This window comes from Brachycentrus maculatus, unplaced genomic scaffold (genome assembly GCF_059751285.1).
Source record: "Brachycentrus maculatus isolate JH-2025_06_01 unplaced genomic scaffold, ASM5975128v1 h1tg000049l, whole genome shotgun sequence".
In the NCBI taxonomy this organism is placed as follows: Eukaryota; Metazoa; Arthropoda; class Insecta; order Trichoptera; family Brachycentridae; genus Brachycentrus; species Brachycentrus maculatus.
This window is the reverse complement of record NW_028280803.1, coordinates 1061317-1080000: the sequence shown is the minus strand read 5'-3', so window position 1 is coordinate 1080000 and position 18684 is coordinate 1061317. Positions and strand designations below refer to the sequence as shown.

Here is an 18684-nt window from a genome sequence, read left to right as displayed (position 1 = left end):
ATATATATATATATATATATATATATATATATAAATATATATATACTGTTTTTATCAAATAATTAAGTCTCGAATACTTAATGCGAATGAGCCGCTTGGGCTTACAAAAATGTGTAAGTAATAAAAACACAAATATTTCTCTTTTGAATTACAAAAAAAATATTTAATAATATTCATTGAAATAGATTTGGGCATGTGCATAAAAAAAATAACAGTAAAACAATGAGGTGAATGTAGTTAGAAATTGATGCTGGGAAACACCGAAAAAAATCTGGTATGATCAAGTATTTCAAATAATTAAAAGTGATCAAATCAGCAGTCGGAATAATCGGCAGGTATGTATGTGATGCATGAATATGGAAGACGAAGACTGTTTGAGTGGTGTGGCAGTCTATGTATGTTCTCTGCTTACCCCTGCAGAGAAGCGGCGTGATGTCTAGCCAATTAATTAGTTTTTCGAAACGTTAAAAATCATATTTTATTTATTGTTCCGGGATTTACTTTGTGGTAAAACATGTTATAAGGAAGCACTTGTTTTATACCACTTGAGTTTATTAATGACTACTAGGTGCAGAAGCTAAACTTCCATCGTCAGGTCTGAGTTATTATTCAGTTTCATTTCAAGTTTAGCTTCCGAAAGTTGTAGTCTTTCATAAACTCAAGTGGTATAAAAACATGTGTTTCCTTAATCATGTTAAAAGTCGTGTCTCAAAAAAATATTTATCAATTACATATTATTCTACCATACTTAATATTTAAAAAAAAAACAATTATATCTAAATATGTGTATTAAAATCCATATAAATTTATCAGTTTTTATTAAATTATTGATTCTTGAATATTAAATAATCATTAGCTTAGATACATAAAATTTCGAGTTACGATAGTTTTGCTCTAAACTGGCAAAGTGTAAATTTAATAAACGTATGCACATAGGTATTAAGTATGTATCTTATAAAACAGGTTATTTAATGTTTATTTAATGAAGTAGTTAATTAAGTAGATAAGTATCAAGTTAGAACATTTTGACGCGATGGTATTTATTATATATTACGACCGTATTTTTTTTAAATTGACGTACTTTAAATATTCAATGTAAAAATATTGAATGCTAAGCATATCAAGTAACGTTTTGGTGTTTACTTGCTTTTTTCTCATATCGCTCACTCCTTTCAAGAACGCCATAAATCAAAAATTGTCAATTTTCAGTTTTGCATGTTTTCGGAATGCCCAGAAAATGTACTATATCCCAGCAAAAGAGGCATATTTTTAACTTAATATTTACCCACTATAGAGCAGAAAGTGTTATTTTTACATTTTGAAGAAAAGGTATGGTTTAATTATTTTTTTAAATATACTAAATATTTTTCAAATGGAGAAAAAACCTTCAGGTTTTACCTAAAAAGATCTGTTGCACGGTAAAAAGTTCAAAAAGTGGCTTGATATTTATTTTTAATACATTGTATTATATTCTTAAACTTTAAAAACGTTTTCCTGAAAAATCAAGTTTTTTGATTTATGACGTTCTTGAAAGGAGTGAGCGATATGTGAAATAATCGGAGAATATATTCGGATTTTTCTCACTTCTTTCCGTAGCCAATAGTGCATGGGGCACTTTATAGGATTGACACAATGTTGATTAGATCGTTAGTTACATGATAGCAAGGTGATCAATCCTGTCGTTTGGATTTCGGAATAAATAAGTAAATAAGATAATCAAGTTCTTATTCATTTTATAAATTGACAAATGTGATAAGATAATGATATTTAAGTTTGCTTACGACAAATCACTTTCTTGGTGAAATTCGCATTTTATATACAGTTTTTTCATTTTTATTTTACTTGACCAGAAACCAGTTATTTCGTTCCAACATCCGTGTGATGTGATGAACCGACACTAGTCTGATGATGTCGGTAACGTTGTAACCTGGTCACTGATAAGATATCATAAATGTTTAAATAATAATAATAAAACCCTTACCGCACCCCAATGGTGCATAGGGCACTGCTTCATATAAACGCAGTGTAATCTTGATCGATTACACATGAAGGAAAGGTGATCAGCCCTCCACTTCAGGTACCAGTCCAGTGTAATATTAAATAAATATTGGAGTGAAAAAAATCACTTATATTTATAAAACCCCCCTGGGAATCGAACCCGGGAGCTCCAGAACGGTAGCCGAGCATGCTGACCATTACACTACGGAGGCGGACAAAAAAAATGTTTAAATAGCTACTAATATACATATTTTATTTAAATTTTGTACTGATATTTCTTGGTGTGGTGGCATTGAAGTGTTGTGAATTTCTTACATATTTTCTGAATCTAATAAATAATTACATATAAGTTGGTAATAGAAGCAGAGGCTTACTGAGGAAAACTTGGCAATCGAACAGGCGTTTTCAAGTATTTCATACACTTGAAAAAGGTCAGGTCAGGAATCGGAATGAGAAAATTAATGAATGTTAAAGAGGAGATGAATTTTAGCAGACAGATTGATGTAGCGTTCTATTCACTCTGCCTACCGCAGCGGAAAGCGGCATGACGATTAGTTAGTTAGTTTGTTATTTATTTTAGTTTTTTAAATGGCAGATGAAGTGGTTCTCCGTTATAATTTCTGTTGCAAAAAATATGTACCTAGTTTTAAATTTATGTTGTTAGCTGATATATTTTTTTGCGACAGATACTAAAATACCATCGCGCTATATTAAAATACGGTACAGAAATACTTGTATACGAGTTTACAATACAAAGATGTGGCAAGGCTAAATTAGCTTTTGACGCGAGTGAATGAGCAAACATGTAAAAAAAGCTACATAGTAATTGACGACGTAATGTTGTCAGCAAAGCTAAATTACAGTGGTCATTGACCTAGGCACGTCATTGGCAAGTTGATTTGATTTGTTTAATTTTTATTTGATGCGCTAACTTTGTGATTTTCCATTTTATGATTAAAATGTAACTCAATTATAATGTTGGTAAGCTGGGAAGCTTATATATAGGAAAAACTTCTAGAAATTTTAACATCCGATGTAAAGAGCATACAAAATGTGTAAATAATGATAATAATAATTCTGAATTAGCCAATCACTTAATAGAAAATAATCACTCATTTGATAAAATTGAGAGAAAAAACGTCATCAAATATATCGCTCACTCCTTTCAACAACGTCATATTTCAAAAAACTTGATTTTTCATGAGATCGTTCATAAAGTTTTAAAATATAATATAATGTTTTGAAAATAAATATCAAGCCACTTATTAAACTTTCTACTATGCAACAGATCTTTTTAGGTAAAACCTGAATGTTTTTTCACCATTTTAAATATTTAATATATTTAAAAAAATAATTGAACAATTCCTTTTCTTAAAAATGAAAACATGCACAACTGAAAATTGACGATTTTTTGTATATGACGTTGTTGAAAGGAGTAAGCGAATGTATGTTTATAAGCACGCGAGATGGCCGCGGAGCTATATATATACCAATTTATTCCAAGTACTCGAGTCAAATAACAAAACACTCGAATAAATATATTGTGAAACATTTGAATTCAATTTGAATGTGGTATTTCATTTCACAGCACTCCGTCAAACGCAATTAAAATATCTTTCACGGAAAGTATTATTTGGTTGACTTTTAAACAAATCGCTCCGCATTGCGGTGAACCGATCATATTTATTTCAATCTGAGATTAACCGCAAAATTCCTGTATTAATAAGCCATTTCATAATTATTATCCTTTTATTTATTTATTTATCCTGACTTGGAATAAATTCACAAATAAAGTGTTTCTACTTAGTAAAAGATTCCTCCATCCCACTACAGATGTCTCTAGTAAAGTTTTAGTGAAGTCAAACACTGCTTATCGAGTTAAATCAATATACCTAGAAGTTCCAAGAATTTGAGTAATGCTGTTGTCAATCACGGGTAGATATTCTTTGATTTGACTAGAATTTCACTAGAGACATCTGTGGTGAGATGTATGTAACAAGTAAAACTTGAATTAAAATTAAAAATTCAATCAATATATTATTTTTTATGCCTTCATTTATAAATACTACTTAGTGTAATGGTCAGCACGCTCGGCCACCGTTCTGGAGGTCTCGGGTTCGATTCCCAGGGGGGGGGGGGATTAAAAAATATATAAGTATGTGATTTTTTCACTGTAACTGGACTGGTACCTAAAACGGAGGGCTGATCACCTTTCCTTCATGTGTTAAAGCTAAAGATAACACTGCATTTATATGATACACTGCCCTATGCACCATTGTGGTGGACTTTTATTAAAAAATATATACCCCACTATCAAGAAGTACATCCGGATGCAAAGGATTGGTTAAATTTTTGTTTAAACCCAAACAATGCTCTCATTGTCCAAATATTTATGTACCTATGTATCCAAAATTATAGTGACTGTGAATATCATTGTTTTTATAATGATAACAGCTATAATTGTACGACATACACACCTTGTTTACGCGCATTCGGCTACTGCATCCGGTCGCATCACAACATATCATTATAACACAATGATTCACAGAGATAAATACGCATATTAAGGCGTAAATACATAACTCGATGCACAGATAAACATTCAGTATTTACCTAAATAGACGAGCAAGCTAAATGAGCGATTCAAATTCATAACCATCATCGACGCGGAATTTAAATACAACCATTTTCGGAAATATTCATGTTATTTATTGATTTCGCGTTTAATTTGTAGAACTCCGTTTTAATTTATGTACTAATTTTAAATCAAACACAGATTTTTTGAGTGTACTAAGTTCCTTATGTAGCTATACAATTCTACATAAGGACTGTCAGTCCATTTGATCTTCGCATTTGTTTGATAATGCCATAACTAGGCGAAACAATTGTCACAATATAATTTTTTATGTGTTTTTGTTAATAAAAATACATCTTAGTAGACTCAAAAAATCTGTGTTTGATTTATAATGTAGCTATAAAATTCTACATAAGCACTGTCTGTTCATTTTATCTTCACATTCGTTTGATAATACCATAACTAGGCGAAACAATTGTCACAATACAAATTTTTTATGTGTTTTTGTTAATGAAATTACATCTAAGTAGACTCAAAAAATCTGTGTTTGATTTTTTAAAAATAAATGCATAATATTAATATTCATCATTGTTTCTAACTAAGCAAAAATGTTTTTTTCTTTATAATAAAAATAAACAAAATGAAAAAAACTTGTGAGAAATTGGTAATGAAGGAGTTTTTTTTATTTATTATTTCGGCATTTACTTGTGGTAAGACATTTAAAAATGATTAAGGAAACACTTGTTTTTATACTGGAAGCTAAACTACCATTTTCAGGTCTGAATAAAATAATATGAAGGAGTTTGTCATCGAGTTCTGAAAGTGATCATTCGTTTTATAACGAAAACAATATAAGTTACATTATACTTCTCATTTACATACATATAAAATACACATACTCTCTCTCTCTCTCTCACACACACACACACACACACACACACACGCGCGCATATATTTTTTGTCCGTCCCCGTGATATAATAGTTAGCGTGTTTCGCTAACGTACAGGAGGTCCCGGGTTCGATTTCCAAGAGAGGGGGTGAAAATAAATATTTACTTATTTTATACTACTCTGGACTAGTCCCTGAAGCGTGGGAGTGATCACCTTGCCTTCATGTGGTAACAATCGAGATAACACAGCGTTTATATGATGCAGTGCCCTATGCACCATCGGGTGCTGAATTGGTTTGAATAAAAGAAAGTAATTAATTATGAATTGAGGAGTGCTAAGAGTTAACCTTTAATTATTTGGCGAATTTCACCCTGTCTTAAACCGTAATTACCTAACGTCATGATTATGTTTAAAGTTTAAAGTAATTCATGTGTAATTTACTAGAAATTAATTATCTTTCGACTAGGCTAGTTTTGAATTAAGGTGAATACTTAATAAAATCCTTACAGCTGTTATTTCCCACGTTACAGATTTATAGCTTAATAATAAGTCTAGCTGGCATTAAATTTTAATACACCTATTTTACGTCCAATCCAATCATATCGATCAATTTGTTGAAATGAACCCTATGGGCGTCTGAATCTTTTATTGTTACACACATAGGGGTGAAAAATTTAACAAATTTAATTTATTGATTTGGTGTTTAATTTGACGAACTCCGAGAATTTGAAAATGCCATAACTAGGTGAAACTTTTGTCACAATATAAATTTTTATGAGTTTTTAAAAAAATAAAATACAACTTAGTAGACTCAAAAAATCTGTGTTTCATTTAAAAATGAATACATTAAACAACAAATTTAAGACCACTTTTGAGTTTATTCATGTAATGTTACATTAAAAAACTCAAAAGTGGTATTAAACAAGGGTTAGTTTGTTTTTTTTTTAATCATGTAATTCCACAAAGTTAAATCTATTATTTTTTGACATCTCATCAAAGATGAAGAAGAATATGGAAGTCTGGGCATTTACGGAGCTGACGACCGCTATAGGCTGGTAGAGTGATCACTTTACACACGTGTAACATTCACCAATTCTGCCCATTATTGACAACCACACTACTCAAATTCTTGAAAGTTCTATATATATGAACCAATTTAGAAACCTTGTTCTTGAATCACTAGAACTTCACTACAGACATATTTAATTATTTAAAAATAAAATACAACTAAGTAGACTCAAAAACTCTGTGTTTCATGTAAAAATGAAAAAATAAAACAACAAATTAAAGACCACTTTTGAGTATATTCATGTAATGTTACATTGATAAACTCAAAAGTGGTATTAAACAAGGGTTAGTTTGTTATTTTTTTTAAATCATGTTATTCCACATAGTTAAATCTAAATCAATAAACCAGGTCAGAAGTCTAAATAATCTGCGGGCACGTATGATGAGATGCTTGAATATGGACTAGGCGCATAATGTTTACAAAGACAGAGTGGCGTGGTGTTATATTATCTCTGCCTACCCTCACGGGAAAGCGGCATGACGGTTAGTTAGTTAGCAAGTAAGTAAGATGATTTTCGAACGATTCAACAGATCATGATTATTTAAAAAAAAACCCTTGTATAATACCACTTTACGAGTTTTATTTTATTACACGCGACCAGTTTCGAAAACTGCAGATGTTTTCATCAACAGGTGAACAATAAGACTAACGAGCAATAAAAATATTTAGTTAAATGCAGAGGTTGGCAGTGTAAAATATTTTGTATATTAAAATCATTGTTAACTTTGTGGTTTAGTAATATAACACTCTGCTTATCATTCATCTTTCACTTTAAGTTATTTTTTTTATTTTTTTATTTATTTCTTTAGTTAGCTTGTATTACATTTCACACAAACTATTATTTACACTTATTCATATCATATATATATATATATATATATATATATATATATATATATATATATATATATATTATATATATATATATATATATATATATATATATATATATATATATATATATATATATATATATATATATATATATATATATATATATTCATCTACTTACAGTTAACTAAACATTCAAACCACATTTACCAATTTTTTTAAACCAGAGTTTGTAGTTATATTACACAAAGTGAACGATGAGTGATAAGTATAATGTTATCAAGTGATAGTTTGCACTAGTTACCTGTTATCGATGAAAACAACCCCTAAGTTATAATGATCGAATCGTCCTGTAGCGAGGTCTATTCATTAAATGAGAAAGGATCTTGATCAACCCTTTGCTTGACTGGAATAAGCTTCCAAATCACCGATCGTGATTTATTTGTACTAGCGCGCCTCGGGGGATGTTCACCGAAGGATTTACGATCTCATCAGGGTGGAATTGCATTTCATATGATTTTTAATCTCAAATAACGCCCGGAGGATGTCTCAACACTTTTATAGCCGCCGTAAAAACGGAGTAAACTCGCAGCAGTTAATTTATTTGAAAAACATCTTAAATTTTATCGTCAGATTTCAATATTTTGCTGGGATCATTGTTTCTGGCTAATGGCAAGAAACGACTTAAAAATACAACATTTCGAGTGTGTTCAAATACTTGTTCACGAAATCTGGATTATCTCCAATTACAGGAGTTATTTTAAATATAAAAATCACTCCTGTAGTTGGAGATAATCCAGATTTTGTCAACAAGTATTTGGACTCACTCAAAATGTTGTAAATGAATTATCTGGTCAAATTATAAGCTTAAATAATAAAAATTAAAATGATATTTTCTGGCGTTTTTCATGTGTGTGATTATAATTCAGGATTCGGTCCCAACATACCAATCAAAAAGCTTCTTTTCATCTCACAAATAGATGTCTCTCGTGAAGTTTTAGTGATTCAAGAATAATGTTTCAAAATTGGTTCAAATATATGGAACATCCAAAAATTTGAGTAGTGTGGTTGTCAATAATGGGTAGAATTGGTGAATATTACACGTGTGTAAAGTGATCACTTAAACAAGGTTACGACGGTCGTCAGCCCCGTAAATGCCCAGACTTCCATATTCTTCTTCATCTTTGATGAGATGTTAAAAAATACTTTGACTTAAAAATAAGTCAACTTCTCAATTAACAACATTTTCAGATCACAATATATCATCATGTGTATGACTTGAGTATTGTGGTTGGAATGGTCAATCATGGATAAAATAATTAATGCACTGTGTAAAGTGATCACTTAACCAGCCTATGACATTTCATATGGCCTGCAATACTTAGAATTCCGTCACCTCTATCTATGTTGAGATGTAAACAATTTTCAATTAAAAATATTTTTAAAAAGTGAATTTTTCCTCAAATTTTATCAACGGAAATTTCTTAAATCTTTAAAATATAGGGTGTCCCGGGCAGAATTAGAATTCCAAATTTAAATAAAAAATAAACTGCAAAGAAAAACATAACAACATACGTATATATAAATATATATATATATATATATATATATATATATATATATATATATATATATATATATATATATATATATATACATACATATATATATATATATATATATATATATATATATATATATATATATATATATATATATATATATATATATATGTATATATATATATATATATATATATATATATATATATATATATATATATATATATATATATATATATATATATATATATATATATATATATATATATATATTCCAAATTTAAATAAAAAATAAACTGCAAAGAAAAACATAACAACATACGTATATATAAATATATATATATATATATATATATATATATATATATATATATATATATATATATATATATATATATACATACATATATATATATATATATATATATATATATATATATATATATATATATATATATATATATATATATATATGTATATATATATATATATATATATATATATATATATATATATATATATATATATATATATATATATATATATATATATATATATATATATATATATATATATATATATATATATATATATATATATATATGTATATATGTGAACCAAAACCGTAATAATCGAATAAACGATTAAGATTATTGTTTATTTAATTTCAAAATCGACCCACACCTAATAGCTAATCTATGAAAACATATTTTAACATTGTTAACAGGCTGAAGGGCAAGATAAAATAAACGTCCCCTAACGAGCTCTTGGCCGGTTTTTCGCCCCTAGAATTTTGCATCCCCAAAGTGAAAGGGGTCGCCGATGGCCGGAAAGGTCTTCCGTTCGACGTCATATCCTGAAACCCAGAAATTATCCTTTAATCAGCGAGGGTCCACCGGAAACGTGATGTGTAAATACAAATCAACGCAGATTCACACATACTATATTCTATGAACACATTGATAAAGGGTCGAATTCGCTATTTTGCAACTTGGGGGATACTTGATGACTTTATTTTCTCACTCTAACTTATTCAAATTGTGAAACATAATTAAAATAACAAACATTCTCAATATTATAAATATTCAAAGCATTTACTTTAAACAACATATTGAGTGTGTCCAAATACTTGTTCACAAAATCTGGATTATCTCCAATCACAGGAGTAATTTGAATAATTAGGAGTAATCAAGAATTTGAGTAGTGTGGTTGTCAATAATGGGTATAATTGGCGAATGTTACACGTGTGTAAAGTGATCACTTAAACCAGCCGGTCGTCAGACCCGTAAATGCCCAGACTTACATATTCTTCTTTATCTTTGATGAGATGTCAAAAAAAAATAACATTTACTTTGTGGTTAGTCATATTTACTTATTTTTTTTTCAAAAATGTTAATTATATTAGTATATAACCACTTACCGAGATTTTTATGTCTACCGGTTTCAAGACGTACCCATCTCTTCGTCAGGACAATCACTACCACAGCATGCAAACAATACTACCCTTCACTACCATAGCACTATTTACATACTTAAAACTACACAAAATGTTTAACACATTCGATTTTTGGTCGACCAACATGCACTAAAGGTTTCAGCACAAACATGCGTTACGAGCCGAGGTTAAACATGCACTAGTACAAGTAGAAATAACAAACTTGATTTGTCTGATTCGTTGATTTCGTATAGGTATGTACAACACTAGTTGATTTAAATATAAGTGTCAAAGCTGATTTAAGTGATCAATTTACCATTCTACACATTGAAAACCATTATACTAAAATTTCGGAAGTTGTGTATTTACACACACACACAGGCACAAAAATGAAATGCTACCAATGTTTGACAACCATACTGTATTTATGTATTTATGCTTCAGTTGAAAAGATATTACATGTAAAAAAAAAAATTATTCTAATTTTTATATATTTTATTGTTATGCAATTATTACGGCATATTAACCTAAGAGACATTAACACTTTACTTTAAGTCGATAGTGTAATGGCAAAGGGGTATATCTGTCAAATTTTTCATTTTCTAAGTATGTTTCACAAAATGTCCAAAATCGTGTATTTCATAATCTCGCAAAAGGATATAGCTGTAGTTGCAATACTTATTTAGTTTTATTAAGATATGTACATTAAAATGCATAAAACAAATGAGTTATTTAATTTCACAAGTTTGTTTTTGCTCTCCTGTAAAATTTGGTCTTAGACAGATATACCCCTTTGCCTTTACACTGCCGAAGTATGGAATGAACATGAATAAAAAAAAATAAGCTTAAATAATAAAAATAAAAATGGTATTTTCTGGCGTTTCTCATGTGTGTGATTATAATCCAGGATTCGGACCGCACATACTAATATAAGAGTATCTGCTATATAAAAAGCTTCTTTACATCTCACCAATAGATGTCTCTACTGAAGTTCTAGTGATTCAAGAACAAAGTTTCTAAATTGGTTAATATATATATTGAACTTCCGAGAATTTGAGTAGTGTGGTTGTCAATAATTGGTAGAATTGGTGAATGTTACACGTGTGTAAAGTGATTACTTAAACCAGCCTATGACGGTCTTCAGCCCCGTAAATGCCCAGACTTCCATATTCTTCTTCATCTTTGATGAGATGCCAAAAAAAAAAAATAATAAAAATATTATGAGGTTTAAAAAAAAAATGCTTTTGCACAATAACGCAATCGCCAATCGCCTTATGTTAAAAAAGTAATCCACTGCACCAAGGGAATAAACAAGTATTAAGGTTGTAGAGTATAAATTCTCTAGCGAATATTTCTGTGAGGTATTAAAAATACATTTAAAAAAAACTTTAAAGTTGACAGCGACAGACATTGTAAAATATTACCTCTCGGAAAACTTTTGTTAATTTTTCTTCTGAGGCTCTGGAGAAATAGCCTGTTATATTTTCATAAATCATCCCTATCGTGAGAATTTTTATCGCCGATAAGTTTTCTTAAGGCTTCGAAGGAAATAATTTTAGTTCCGTGTCGCAGAGCGTGTCCTTCGTGCTTTCTGGTTATCCTACCACGAGAAAATATATCATTTTGCTAAACCGTAGATTGTTTACATATGAAAATATGAAAATATGTCATGCGTTTCAATTTTCGTGTCGCTATATCCATTTACTAAGATTAGTTATTTTTTTGTTAATTGTCCGCCTCCGTAGTGTAATGGTCAGCACGCTCGGCTACTGTTCCCGGTCCCGGGTTCGATCCCAAAGTGATCCCAAGGATCCCAAATAAATATAAGTGATTTTTTCACTGTAATATTTATTCAATATTACCCTGGACTGATACCTGAAGCGGAGGGCTGATCACCTTTCTTTCATGTGTAAACGATCAAGATAACACTGCGTTTATATGACGCAGTGCCCTATGCACCATTGGGTGCGGATAAGGGTTTTTATTTTTGACTCTGGAATATAGCTACGGCTTATGCAACACCGATTATTATAACGCTACTAAGGCTCGACTTTCTATTTTTTTTGCCTGTTGTGAGTGGACTTACTCACATTTATTTTATGTTGTTTTTTTAATTTTATATTTACATAAATTGTAAAAAATTATTTAAAGATATTTTAAATATTTTTTGCAGAGACCCACCAAGCCACCTTGTGTGTCTTGGTGGGTCGGTGGAGTCCTTTTTATGTACATTTTTTTTTGTTTTTATCCATTTTAACCTAATATACACACAAAAAAGAGAGAAAAAAATCAGAATTTAAACTATTTTACAAATTTCAAAGAATTAACTCTTGATCATTTCCCATTCCTTTATATTGACTTTATTCCATATTTTACTTTGACGTATCGTAAAAATAAATGTAAAATTATAATAATAATAAATAATAAAACCCTTTAATAATAAAATCCGCACCCCAATGGTGCATAGGGCACTGCGTCATATAAACGCAGTGTTATCTTGATCGTTTACACATGAAGGAAAGGTGATCAGCCCTCCGCTTCAGGTACCAGTCCAGGGTAATATTGAATAAATATTAGAGTGAAAAAATAACTTTTATTTATTTTACCCCCCTTGAGAATCGAACCCGGGACCTCCAGAACGGTAGCCGAACGTGCTGACCATTACACTACGGAGGCGCACTAAAATTATACCACACATAAAAAGATACCAGTACAATTTAAAGAACCCATTCTAATTTCCTTTGTTGCAGAAAACAAAGAAAATCGTATTACACTAAGCAAGGAACTTTACATAAAAATATATCGTTTTATTTGCCACAGAAGTGCAAGGGTATCTCCTTTTCCATTCCGCGAGTTAAACATTAAAAAACAATTTTCATTACCGTATCTCAAATAGAACACTTTACTGGCGGACATTATCTCCTGAATGCGCATTTCTAATTGGTTTGTATCTACACTAATGCCACATGCCCTAAACAGCGCTATCGGTTGAACCAAACACAAAAATAAACTAATGCACTTAAATAAATTTGTTTCTCCTGGCGTAGACCAACTACAAACCTAAATAATTATATAAACAACCACACATATACATAAAAATATAAACCTCCGCTTCCGTGGTGTAATGGTTAGCATGTTTAGCCACTGTGCTGGAGGTCCCTGGTTCAATACCCAGGGGGGAGTGAAAATAAATATTAGTGATTTTACACTCTAAAATTTATTTACAATTACCCTTGAAGCGCAGGAGTTGTTTCATTGTTTAACCTTGTTTTCATGTAAGAAACGATCAAGATAATACTGCGTTAATACGATGCAGTGCCCTATAAGCCATTGAGTGCGGATAAAGGTTAGAAGGAAAGAAATGTATTTATATATGTATATATATATATATATTTATTTATATATATATATATAAACATTTATATACATACATTTTACTTTTATACAATTTTTTCTCCTGGCTCCATCCTAACATATCGTCTTTGTAGACTGCTGGAGTCAGCTCTCCTCGTCCTCAGGTTGTAGGTCCTTTTATTATGGACAACGTCACCTAGGCCTTCGAATCAAATTATCTTTCTGTAGCATCCATGAATTTTTGGTCTTCCTCTACATGTCTTTCAAGGAAAACCCATGGCGATAGGCTAGTTCACAACACGATCAGGTTCATTGTTAGGTCGTAAACCTTGTAAACCCTAACTTACATATTCTTCTTCGTCTATGTTGATTAGTTCAACATAATATAACTTCTTGTATTTCTGAGATGTCGATAATGTAAAATAACTCATATGCGAAGAAACCCAGATTTGTGAACAAGTATAATTTTTAGACCACCCAAAACGTTTCTAATAAAAAAAAATCGTCTAAAATAAGCTTCGTAATTATTTAAAATCATGTTTTTAGGCCTTTTCTGGTATGTATACTAATTCGGAAAGGATCTTCAGACATAATTTTCAAATCAACAATAGGCTTGAGAATTGCAGGAAATGTCTGCTTCGAAACTTTACTTCTTAATGATTGTTAGTTAACCCTATGTCACACTTTGATTTTCTGAGAAGCCCATTGACCGCAGAACCTCGTAAGTACATATCCCCTAATTGTGATTCAGGAAACAAACAGATAGAACCAACTCGACTAAGTTGGAATTCAACTGACCGCAGTAAATATTGTGCTTTCGTTCTCTTACGAAACGACACTATACAAATAGGTCCACTGATCTGTACAAACACAAATGTGCGGGTTGGAGCCACACTTGTCTAACACACAAGTAAATATGTAGTTTTAAATAAATGGAAATGACCATGTCAGACCTCGGTCTTAAGTGCATATCGTAGCCAATTTGACTAATATTTTGTGAAGTTGTGTGTTAGAAGTGCTATGACGTGTGGTGTTGTTTGCATGCTGGTGTAGTGATTGTCGCGACGAAGAGATGAGTACTGGAAACTAAAAGCCATTAACATAATTTTTTAAATTAGAATAGTGTTAAAGATTTCCGGTAATGGTTATATACTAACATTTCTTAAAAATTGTAAAAAGGAGAAATGAATAACCACAAAGTTAATGCTTTAATAATTAAAAATATTAAGAAACGGAAATAACCAAATTTGTTTATGTTAATATCACTGTGAAATAGATAGTTTCTACAAAATCATTAATTCCACGACATCAAGTGAAAATCTTTTATTTTTTAATTAATTTGCGTAAATTTCCTTAAGGCATTTATTGATTCGACATTCACTTTGTGGTGGAATCTATCCATTTTTAATTCAAGTTTTACTTAATAAATATCCTTCTTTCGATGCATTTCGCATCATTTTCAAACACCATCAGTGAAGCTTAGTCTTTAATTTATAATGTTAGGGTTGTTTCCGTTAGAAATTGAAGGTTGAAAAAAAAAAACAAATAAAAACACGTTAAAAAACGATGACATACTAAGGTGTTTTAAAATTTTAATTTTTCTAATTTTTTTCCTGTGTTGGACATGTGTGGCTCTGATACCTACACAAATAGTGCCTTTCCCGGCCTAACCAAATATACCGGGAGTATGGAAAACGGTATGGTTGAAATATGGGAATGTTTTCTCGATCGTTTTGGGTCATAAATCGCGATGCACTTACGGGATGCACTCTGCATTGAGATGCATACGAGGGTGATTTTTATTTTAGGTCTTAAATTGCAGTCCGATCGGTCTTGGGTCAGTTGCCAGTGTACTGCGCTGGGCAGCCGAGATAAGGTGAAAAATGCAGCCATGTTTTTTGGTAGGAATTCTCTGCGTCGATTGATTTATGTGTTTGCATTGCACATTTATAATTTTCGATGCACTAACGGTCAAAAATTTAATATTTCAATTTGACTTACGAAAATAAACCATATTATATTATTTATTATATTATTATGTATATTTACATATAATTATATAATCATATTGAAATAAGGAAAGAATGCAATCAAACATTTCAGGTGCCAGTCCAGAGTAATATTGAATAAATATTTGAATGAAAAAATTACCTATATTTATTTGATCCCCGCCCCTGGGAATCGAACCCGGGACCCGGGAATAAAATAAAAGTGGAAAAAAATACATAAAGAGTTGTTGTTTTACTATATTCATATATATATATATATATATATATATATATATATATATATATATATATATATATATATATATATATATATATATATATATATATATATATATATATATATATATATATATATATATATATATATATATATATATATATATATATATATATATATATATATATAAGTCGTAAGCGCTGTAAATATTCTTCTTCATCTATGTTGAGATGTCAAAAGTAAAACAAGTCCTAAGTGGGGAAACCAAGATATCTGAACAAGGATTTGGACACATCTCAAATGTTATTCAATTTAAAATGTAATAATTACACTGTAGCGGTATCAGGAGCACATGACCACTCATAGATAATAATATTGAAGTTTTACTATACACCGTTGCTTCGTCTGATAAACAACGTTCGTGCATTATTTGTACAAGCCACGAAATATAATATTTCGAGTGCAACTACCGAATTCTAACGTAACTAAGCAGTCATATCAAAAGCAAACAAGGAGTGTTTGGAATGATACCACTATCAGTTTATTTGTTGGTTCGTAGTCATTACTGCTTGACAGTGATGAGTAATTATCAAAAAGAAAAATATGAGTCCTAATAATGTTTAAAATTGAAAAATGTAATGAAATTGGGTGTGTTCATATCTGGGTTTCTCCGTTTAGGAATTTTTTTTACATTTCGACAGCTCAACATTGATGAAGAATGTGAAAGTCTGAGTTTTGTAGAGCCACTATGGATCTTCCTCGAAAGTCATATAGAGGAAGGAAAATCATGGATGCTACAGAAAGATAATATGATTTGAAGGCAAGGCCTAGGTGACGTTGTCCATGATAAAAGGACCTACAATTCAGATTATAAGGACTAAGAAAGCTGACCCCAAAAGTCTACCAAGACGCTAAGTTGGGATATAGCCAGAAAGAATAAGATAAGATAAGAATGGTGAATGTTTAATGTGTGTCAAAATGGATCACTTAGATCTTAAGCTCTGTACATAGCCAGACTTCCATTTTGTTCTTCATATATATTTAGATAAAAAAGTAGGAAAGACATCTAACTATTATACAAAATATGTCCATGTGCATTTGCGTTATTTGTCTCGTTTTACGCGCTTGTTTTCAGGAACGCTTCCGAGTTTTAGCAACCTCATAAAGTCCAAAGTTAAGTGGATGTCTTCCATTTTCCGTTTGGTTTGTTGACGGACCGTCGCCGACGCCCGCTACGAGGCGTCCAGCGGCGCCGCACAGAAACGCCGTCTGATCGCAAACGGCCAACCCCGTCTGTAGCGGCGGGTGGTCTGGACTCGATGATACGCCGTTTTGTGTCTTAATATATTAGCGCGTTTATTTCTACGTAGCTAAAATCTTAAATGATTATTTCTTGCTAAAATGAACCTAATATAAACTTTTTGAAATTATAATTAAAAGAAAAACATGATTTTTGAAATCGTCAATTGAGCACTGTTTAATGAATATGCAAAGTAGTGATACATATATGTTTAATGGTCACTTAATGCTGGTTTAAGCAGTTACTATATACACGTCATTCATTTACTATCCTACCAATTGTTGCCAGCTATAGTACTCAAATCTGGGATTTTTTTACGCTTCAGGTGAAAAGATATTACTGTCTTATATTCCTAGAATATTCTTTGATATTTTTTTTATGCGGAGAGATTCTTCTTGAATTATTTCACATTCCTTGGAGATGCCCAAATCTATCATTTTTAATTTTTATTAAATAAATAAACCAGAATTTTTTTGTGCGTTCAAATTTTATTTCACAAATTGTAAATTTGGCTTCAGTAAGGAGTTATTTATATAAATATTATTTTATTAAAATGAATACTAGAACAAAACCCCACCTGCCCTGTCATTTTTAAGTATTAAGTTTAGTTAAAACTTCCATTCCCTTTTCAGCCTTCCTCAGCTGCTACTTCAAACCATTATCACTATCGTATTGTAAAAAAAAATTATTTTGAGTCATTTGTGCAATTTCTAAATCGAGAATTCACTGAAGAAAATTTTTGTCTGTTTCCACAATAAGACCGGTTGTTTTTACTATTGCTATTAATTTGGTCCGTTTGATACAGTCGACAGAAGAATTTGAAGATTTCGTAAAAGAAAAACACAGATAAAAGATCTTGATTGAGATTGTTGCGGAGAAATTCCGATTTGTATTTCCGGCACTCGTGAATGATAAAAGAATTTTAGTCGAAAGCGACAAAATGAGAAGAATGTTAAGTTTCTAGTTTCAAGAGATTCTTTATTACCCAATAGTTCTACTAGCTTGACGTATGTGTGTATGATGTGGAATTTAGACAGCGTTATTAGTATTTTATAGGTGTAATAAACGAACTGTTCTGTAGCAATAATCTATAAAATAAATGCTGGTACCTTTTTTGAATACCCTGGAGCATCTTTAAAATAATAAAATTATACTGGCCTCTTGTATAGACATGGGCGATCGAATAAAAATATCGAATTGAATAGCGACTCATTAAAAAAAATAGATTCGATCATTTAAAGCCAACATGCTAAATCATGCCCAGATTTGTTTGCGTATATTCAGTGCTGGATTTACGTAAAAGCTTAATAAGCTGTAACTTTGGCCGCAAAATTGGTAGCGGGAATACTTTTCTCAAATTCATTTTGTTCTTTTAAATTTTATCCTTGAATAATTCAGCTTATCAGTAGATTTCAAAATATATACTTTACAAGATGATCAATTG

At 30.7% G+C, this 18684-nt stretch overlaps 1 protein-coding gene across 1 annotated transcript in view; it reads left to right on the top strand.

Moving 5' to 3' along the window:
- Positions 1-18684, top strand: part of LOC148312159 (semaphorin-2A-like) — a 425950-nt gene that overhangs the window by 899 nt on the left and 406367 nt on the right. The window lies entirely within an intron of this gene.